Source organism: Poecilia reticulata, linkage group LG20, assembly GCF_000633615.1.
Source record: "Poecilia reticulata strain Guanapo linkage group LG20, Guppy_female_1.0+MT, whole genome shotgun sequence".
NCBI lineage: Eukaryota > Metazoa > Chordata > Actinopteri > Cyprinodontiformes > Poeciliidae > Poecilia > Poecilia reticulata.
In genome coordinates this window covers 11,614,433-11,623,259 of record NC_024350.1, presented here as the reverse complement: position 1 = coordinate 11,623,259, position 8,827 = coordinate 11,614,433, and the positions used below count along the sequence as shown (strand labels likewise).

The 8,827-nt window shown below is 41.3% G+C and overlaps 1 long non-coding RNA gene across 4 annotated transcripts in view; it reads right to left on the bottom strand.

Annotated features, from left to right (window-relative positions):
* LOC103456523 (uncharacterized) overlaps positions 1-8,827 on the bottom strand; it is a 33,314-nt gene that overhangs the window by 5,365 nt on the left and 19,122 nt on the right. The window contains exon 1 of one of the 4 annotated variants that reach the window (XR_532271.2): positions 2,907-3,880. The exons of the other annotated variants lie outside the window; for them this stretch is intronic. This is a non-coding gene — a long non-coding RNA (uncharacterized LOC103456523). Of the gene's footprint in view, positions 1-2,906; positions 3,881-8,827 lie in introns of those variants that run through there. 4 annotated transcript variants of the gene reach the window in all.

Here is an 8,827-nt window from a genome sequence, read left to right as displayed (position 1 = left end):
AAACATCAGTTTCACTCTGATGAAAAAAAAAAAGTGGACTCCTCCAAGTTGGTCTCTTTCTCTTTTTCTCTCTCCCTTTCCCAAGGCTAACACAAACACTAATTTTAGCAAAAATAAAAGCACCATAGTGGTTTCCAGATGTTTATAAGGGCTGCTGGGGCAATCCCCCCCATTCCTTCCCACTTTTTTTCTTTTTTTTTTTTTGTTTTTATTGTTATGTTTGTCTTACTACTACCACTACAAAAAGACTACATGTAATAGAGCTTTGGTAAATGGCTTTACCATATGTATAATAACTTGTTTATACAGTTTTTACATCATGGCAAACACCACAAAAGAACCACAACAAATATAATAGTAAATGAAACTTAAAGGCATCATCTTTTGCAGACAAAAAAAAACAACTAATATCCTTTTACATCCATTTTAGAATAAAGCAATGTTTTTTCTCTTACATCCTTTGTTAATGCCCTGAAAGTTACTTTCATTTAGAATTAACACAAAGAATCACAAATAAAAGAAGAGCAATCAGCCACACAAATAGTCCATTTGGGTGGACTTCTTGATTAATATGAAAGAGCACCGGAGACATACAGATGTCTTAAACCCCCCCCATCACCACCTCCCCTCCTCTCCTCCTCCGCACACCAGCGACAGCAACTGGACCTTGTTAGCTGTAGCATAGAAATCATCTCTGACTCCTACTTTACAATAACACGGAGGAACTTCAACCGCTAAATGCTTTTGGGAAACCCAGTCGTCCTCCTGCTGCCATGTGATGATCCCACCTCTGAAATATTCAGCCCCATTAACATTCCGATGGGTATCATCCCCTTTCAGACACAATTCGCTTTGCTCCTCAGACCTGTGGGCCAAGCCAGGGAGAGGCCTGGAGCAGATGTTATCTGGCCCCTTTCCTCACAAAGACCTCTGCTGCTCCAAATAAACACTGCGAGCATTACTCTTTGGTGTAAGGGAGATGGTACAAGAACAGGTGACACAATGACTTTAAGAAAAAAAAAAAAAGTAAATCAGTAGGATATCATTTCTATTTTTTTGTAAAACTTTATGATTTTGAGATATGCAATTTGATGTCGTATTTTTCTTGGGTTCTGTATCTGCTTTTGGACGACATTATGTAGTTCAGTAACTCTACCAATGTTAAAGTGCACAGGTCGATAAAAAAGCAAAGGCTGTTTCAATCTGGGTCGACTGACCTCTCAGCCAAGACGCAGACCATTTCAGTGTTTAGACTTTAACAGAATACTGTATGATTTGGTGCAATTTCATACTGTAAAAAGAAAAAAAAAGACCTATGCTGGTTATTTTGAAAGACTCACTGCACTTATCTTCCCAAACAGAAGGGGTCACAACTTGGAAAGATAATACTTTTCCAAGATGCACACAAGAAAGGCCAGCAGCAGCAGAAGAACACTCCCAGTTCAAGATTCCCTTCACTGCACCTGGGACCAGTGTAGTTATCATCGTTCTCTCACTTTGCCATTAGGAGTTTCTGACCAATTACACAATAGTTTTGCATGCAAAGGAGCGAGAAAAGTTCACCAGGTGGGCTGTGACAACGAGGATTGGATAACAAGAGGCTCAGGTCAAAATGCATGGATTTTCATCATGCAACTTCAATGACGAGCTCCAATTTTGGCACAGTTCAAGGTCAGTTACACACGCTCTATTTAAATCTTGCCTATTAAGCAATCAAGTTCAATTGATTATTCAAAGTGGACTGATTGGATATCTGCATGACGTTCTTTACCATGTGACGCCATCTATTTTGTCAAGTGCACCTCACCATTACATTTTGTAAAGAATCCATAACTAGTAATAATCCTACCAACACCAAACATTGGAATGCTGTTGCGAGATTCCCCATTTTTCCTCCCAATATAACAAATGGCCAAAAACTTCAATTCCCAGCCCCTCTCTCAAGAAAAAAAAATAAAATAAAAGTTGTTTTTAAGTGCATGTATAAATGTAACCCAGCATTTTAGGTTGCTTTTCAGAAAATGGCTTCTTCTTGGCTGAGTGGCCTCTAAGGTCATGTCAGTAGACGACTTGTTTTAATGTGACTCTCTTACCATTATGCATGCTTACCAGTTTCAAAGGGCCTGAAGCCAATACACAGATTCTTTTCTAAAACACTGCCTTACTTGTGAACAGTGTGGGAATGCCCATGTTGTTTAAAGTAAAAAAAAAATCTGATGTTGAAGAAAGTAATAAAAACTATAGCTTTTCTCCTTCAATGTTTTGGCATTTAGTAGTTAACTTTAGTAAACCCAACTGACCTAAAACAGAAAATGTTTTCTCTGATTTTATGTCAGTAAGGGAGAAACAGCCTGTCTGTCATTTTTTATATAATGTGCCTAAACATCTGGTTTTAGCTGTTGCATCTGATACTTTGCTGCTCGTCACAAGCGGCCAGTGGCTAAATTATTTACTCAGCAGCATGCAACACCGCACAGACATTCAGTCACAAACATAACATTCATCTTTTCACAATAATGGATCAGATTTTGCTTTCGTAAGCGTCAAATGTGGTTGGTGTTAATTGCTGATGATGTAACTATGCGGGCAAACTGCCAATCGCAGGGTGCTCTTTGAACATTCAACCGTTTTCACCATTAAGCCCTGCAGCTGAACTGCCTAGAATTAGCTAGGCGTGTGTGTGTGCCTGTGTGTGTGTTTGTTAATCATTTGTGATCATGTGAGAGACAGACTACACTTTGAGCTCAATTAGCCAGGCGTTTAGGCGTCTTAATTGGCGACTTTCGATCTCAGGCTCTTGCTGATGAACCACTTAGCTGCAGACTTATGGATTAGCATCCCGGAAAGCTCTCTGTTCTCAGATGTATCTAACAGGTCAGGAATTAGTGTTCTTAACTCTGACTTACAAATGAAGACAGCGGTATTGACTCGCGTGGAAAACTCTCTTCGCTTCCACTTCGCCGTATCCAAGCACACTCCGCCATTGAAGTTCCTCCTGCCTCCTCTTATCGTCCCCATGTCATGCATTTTCTCTTCTTATCAGCAGAGATGAGCTTCTGTTTGAATTTTGCTTTGCTTTTTTCTTTTCTTTGTTTTTTTTCTGGAGAAAATTACACGCACAATGTCTCACAATTTGGCAGTTTTGTCGTCATGGCGCGGAAGGCGTCCCTCGTCATCTGTGCAACATGCGCCGCAGCTCATGGGAGCCTCATAAATGTCATGTATTGACGACGGAGCCGCTCTGGAGAGCAGGAAGTCCTTGCCAAAAAGAAGATAGATAGAGCGCCACTGGTGTTGAGGATGCCATGCTGTATTAAATCATTTCTTTTGCACCATGTGTTGTCTACATGTACAGTGACGGCACTTGTGTTTTCACAAGCGGCTGTTCATGGTGTTACCACAAACACAAATGCGCAGATATTACAGATGTTTTGAGTAAACCGTTCTCCCGCTGTTGCCGCTTTTCTCTTGCCCTGTTCTTGCACCATTCAATAAGTAGTCTCAGCATCCCGCCCTCCGTAGGTGTGTCATTTTTTTTCTTTCTTTTTTTTTTTTGCCACACTTCCTTCCTCCCCAGGTCATTGTCATATACTTGGGCCTTCTGAGCAGGGAGGCTTTAAGCATCAGAGACAGCACTTGTCCGTTAGATTTGCATGTCCCCCAACATCACATGCCTGGCCTGCACACGTCACCAACTTGTCTGGAGGTGAATGTCGAGGTTCATTAGAAAATGCCCAGATTCAAGGAAATTTGTCAAAAGGTAGACAAAAAGTGCCTGTGATGCATGACGTGTGGTTTCCAAGAAGATGGGAGCGCAAATTTGATTTGACTCTGTGCGAATGCTGGAATAAAAAAAGGAGTATTTTTTGGCAGAAACAAACCAACAAAAAAAACTGCAGTTTTAAATGCGATACATTTAAATTACGTTTTTTTATTAATTATTATTATTATTATTATTATTATTATTATTATTATTATTATTATTATTATTTCCAATCAACAAAGCAAAACCTGGTCAAGGCAAGGACCGGTCTGACTTTCAAACACCCCTGAGATATCTAGATATCGGGGGACCTTCCCTCAGATTTATTGTGGGAATCAGAATTTATGATGAGTAAATTGGGCTTCTTCATCTGTGTGCCGGGGGGTTTGCCACATGCTGCCGAGATGGCTTGACTTATTGATTACAGGGAGTAGTATGCCCCATTTCAAAGGGATGGAGAGCCCCCGCCACGCAACTTCTGAGAATTAATTTGCCTGGCATGGGCCTTCATGAGAAACACATGTCCGTACAAACACAAACGCAAGAGCAGACGTAAACAAGCACACAGTATCCAAAGCCTTCAGGTAAAAGAATCACCCCTCCCCATCCAAAATATATTAAAAAAAACAAGGAAAAAGAAATACCCTATGCATCCATTCAGCCCTTTTTTGCCCTCACCAACACAAACATAAATAAAAGGAGATTTTTAATAGTAGTGAAGATTGTCCAAAGCATGTGACAAAACTTCTCTATGTACTATCTCTAACATTCTCCTGATGTATAGCAATAAAAAATGTTAATGTCTTTTTTATGTTTTTTTTCTTTCTTTTTCTTGTTTCTGCATTTATTCTCTCTGCATTAATGCATTTCTACTTTTTTTTTGTAAATGAGTAATATCTGTAAGTAGATTCCTGCAGTTGGTTACTACTGTTTCCTGTTTCAAATTTGTAAATAATAAATATATTAAAAGAAAAAGAAAATTCAACCTCATTCTTTCCAAAAACTGTATAAAGAACCGTTTCTCTGCGTGTGTGCGTGCGTGCGTGCGTGCGTGTGTGTGTGCGTGGCGTACCATCTGCAGTAACTGTTCTGGAAGGAAATCTAACACAGTTTCAGCCAAAGTACTTCTCCAGACCGGCAGAGTCACAGCTGAACTATCAGTGGTTCATCCCTGGCATTGTCCACTTTATCACCCTCTGCCCTCAGACACCAGCTCCTATTTCACCAGCAGCACCCGTGCTAATTTATCATCGCCGCCTTGACAGACAACACATCTGTGTGTGTGAACGGATTAAGTGAGGAAAAGTGTAAGAGGGACAACGGGGGCAGAAATGGGGAAGAGTAGGAGGAAATATGGTAGCTAGGAGGATTCCAGCCCTTACAAACAGGCCTTTTAAAGGGTCATATTTTGTTTGAAGGGCCCCCTCCTACCCTTCACTCGACCTCTTCCCTATCCCTCCTGCCTCCACGCTCATAACACAATGTCAGCTAACCCCCTCGGCAACTGGACAGCTCATTGTCTTGGGCTATCTTATATTACAGCCCATATACCGCAAGTGGGATATGGAACAGAATTAAAGAGCTTAAGGAGTGAGCTGAGAACGTAGACCTGCAGAGGTTTATATCGCCATATAAAACCGTACCTTCGCAGGCCGTGAAAGGGCACGTCCGTGACGACCATTCTTTTTTCTTTTCTTTTTTTTTTTTTTTGTTGACTGTCCTGCCTGAGACATTCTTTTTTTCTTTTTTCTTTTTTAATATTCATTGACTGAATGACGCTTGTTTACGTCTGCTACGTTTGTCAGCATGGCAAAGACGTGCAGATACTCCTAGCGGTGAAGATTGATGGCTGAGAGAGGTTAAAATACACACGGACAACAGATGGGGAGACACGCACTACAACTCTCGTGTTCACACGTCCCGTGTCCGCATCCCGTGCTGCGTTTTTTTTTTGTTTTTTTTTTTTTTGTTTTGTGTGGGCGCACATGCATACGTACGAGACGGCAGGTGCGCACATACACGCGTTCTCATGTGTGTGTTCAAGCAAGCATATCTGTTTACTTTTAGCCTCCAAAAACCCATTCACATTTGAATGCAGGAGACAGGACACATCTCTCTGCTCTGTGAGCCGCTAGACAGCTCAGTCAGAATATTTTAGCATGCACACACACACACTTACATATTTCACCCCCCATGCATGCACACGCGCGCACGCACACACGCGTGCACACTTCCCTGGGGTACCCCCGTTTGCAGAGCCTGGGGAGTGCAAAATGGAACTTTTTAAAAGCCAAAAACACTTCTCCTGAGCAAACTAGTCTTGCTTAATAATACCACGCTCATGTTTCTCTCCTCTCTCACGACAGGCTGTCATTATCTACAAGAGCTTGGTGTTTCGACTGTGTTTTAGAGAACGGTTTTGGTTGTTGTTTTAGCATCTGAAAGCCTCGCTACAAGACAGACGGCAAATAGACTCTAAACTATTTGGAATCTGTGCATCAGCAAATGCATTTTGCTACTGAAATGAAAATAAGGAAGAAGTTGGGGGAATTGCGGATTTAGCGCGAAGACAGAGGCGCTTGCAAACTCCCGAGACATTTGAGTTTTTGAATTGCTGATTTTTGGACCTGCAGTATGTGGTGCAATGTATTTATGTCCTTTATTTTGGGTGGAATCAAGAAGAATCTGTGTTAAGTTTTATTTTTGTTTGTTTGTTTGTTTTTTATACAACGTTTGAGTGTTTTTCTTTTTTTTCTTCTTTTTTTTAAGGTGAATAAAATTAAGTTTTGTGCGCACACACACAAAAACAAATGCACAGAGCCCAGATCCACAGCCACTGTTTATACAGGCACAAATGCGGCTTCTGCTCTTATGAAGATAAATATGGCAAGGCGTAGATTTTCACCCACACCTACTGAACGGGACACATGCATTCATCTTTGCTGTAGGTTGTGTTTTCGGATTTGTGTGTGTATGTGCGTGTGCTTTTGTGTGTGCTGGGGCCATGTTGGGGATACAGCAGCGAGGGTGTGCGCACCTCACTGCCTTTGCAATGTATGGAAATGTATGTGCATTTTTAAAGTAGGAGGGGGGGCGAAATTTATTTCTCTCTCCCCCCCTCTCACCCCCCTGTGCACCCTTCGCGCCCCTTCCTCTTCCTCCACACCTCATTCCCAAAGCTGATAGACCTATGGATGCATGATAGATGGGGGGAGAGAGAGAGAGAAATGAAGGGTGTCTCTGCATGGATGCATACATACATGCATGCATAGATGTATATAACACCCCCATTCCCCCTTTTCCTCTCAAGCGCACACTATAAAGTCTCTAACATGCACCTTTGCATACAAAAGCACACCTCTGAATGCAGGACTCATGCGCATACCAAACATAATCCATAGTTTTACATAATAGGGAGGAGAAAAAAGGGGAGGCAAGTCAACTCCTGTGGTAGGGTGATAAAGATAATATGAATCATCGGACTCTTTCTCTTTCTCCCTGTATGTATACACATTCACCCAGAGAGATGCTGATATGCTATAGAGGAATATAATGAGATATGGAGAAGGTTCCCCTCCAACCCCTTCCATCTGCATCCCCCCCCCCCCCCCCCCCCCCCCCCCCCCCCACCCCCCCCCCCCCCCCCCCCCTCCTTCTGATCCTCCAGAACACATGTGGGTCATGTGTGTGCTTTGTCCATTTTTCTCACAATGTTTAAGGATTATGCTTCACGGTGTATTGAGATTTAAGTAAATTGCCCCAAGTGGAAGTTATATTTGCAAGTAAACTACTGCAGCATCTCTGTGTGCTACACGGATGCAACCGCAACAACACGGACAGCACTGTTCTGATGAGCCACTGATTGATTCTATGCACATTTGATAAAGTACAGTGTTTGTTTGTCTCCAGAATAAATTAAGCAAAAAAGTACCAGATACACTCTCTTTGCAAGCACAAGAAAAGAGGACTTGCTGTTAATTATTCACAAAAAAAGTTAATTTTTGGAATCTAATTAAAGGCATTTAACCATCGGGGACAGAGCGAGATCAAAGATGTATATTTGATGTCATGCAGATAGCATTTTTAAATTAGCAAACCCTCTTAACTTTATAATTATCTTTGCTGGGAGAAATGAAGCAGGAAGTTCCTTTGTGTTAATTCTGGGATTCAAACAGTCTCCTAAGAAATAGATGAAATTAATTAAAAATAATTACAGATAGTCATGCAGTCTGCATTTCCAATGCAACGAATCATATGCAGACCAAAAAGAAAAAAATTATATTTTTTGTGGGTTTATTCTGTAATAACTTGAATATATGAGAAACAGATCAAATGAAATGAAACGTTTAACTTTTATTTATTTTTTTCAAAGATATGGACCACAAATTTTTACTGAATCGAAATCCAACAACTTTTCATTCATATGTATTTCAATACACACCAAAAAAAAATAGCAAAATGCCCGGCAGTTATCGCTGAGGAAATGTTTTTTTTTTTTCGGATTCTTGTCTCACAGCTACTGTCCGTTTGCACTCTCTTTCAGAGTTGTTGCTGAAGCCGACAAACATGCAACAAATGTCCAGATGTGTCAGAAAAAAAGAAAATACAGAAGAGTGCGCGTGTGTGGGTGTGTGTGTGTGTGTGTGCGTGTGCGTGTGTGCGCGTGTGCGGGTGTGCGTTGTGTGTGCGTGTGTGTAAAGGAGAAATAGAGGAGGAAGCAGATGGGATGAATTCTGCCTTCTTGCATTAGCAGTCCCACTGGAAAAACACTGCCGTCTTTGTACTGAAAATCAAAGCTAAGGCCAAGCTGATATTATGTCCTCCTTTTTGATTACAGGCCAAAACAATGACTACTTATTTACCAATTAAATGGACTTCTTGTTTCTGAAATCACATCATGCAGAAATGAGGGTGCTTTCGTATGTCATGAACTACGGCTCCATCTCTTTGCTTTGCTTCAATACGGTTGGCTTTTTTGTAACGCCGGTGCACAAGCATGTATGCCTGCAGGTGTCCATGCCTCATGTGTTTATAGTCTCAGGAAGCTGTTGACCTAGTCCTCGC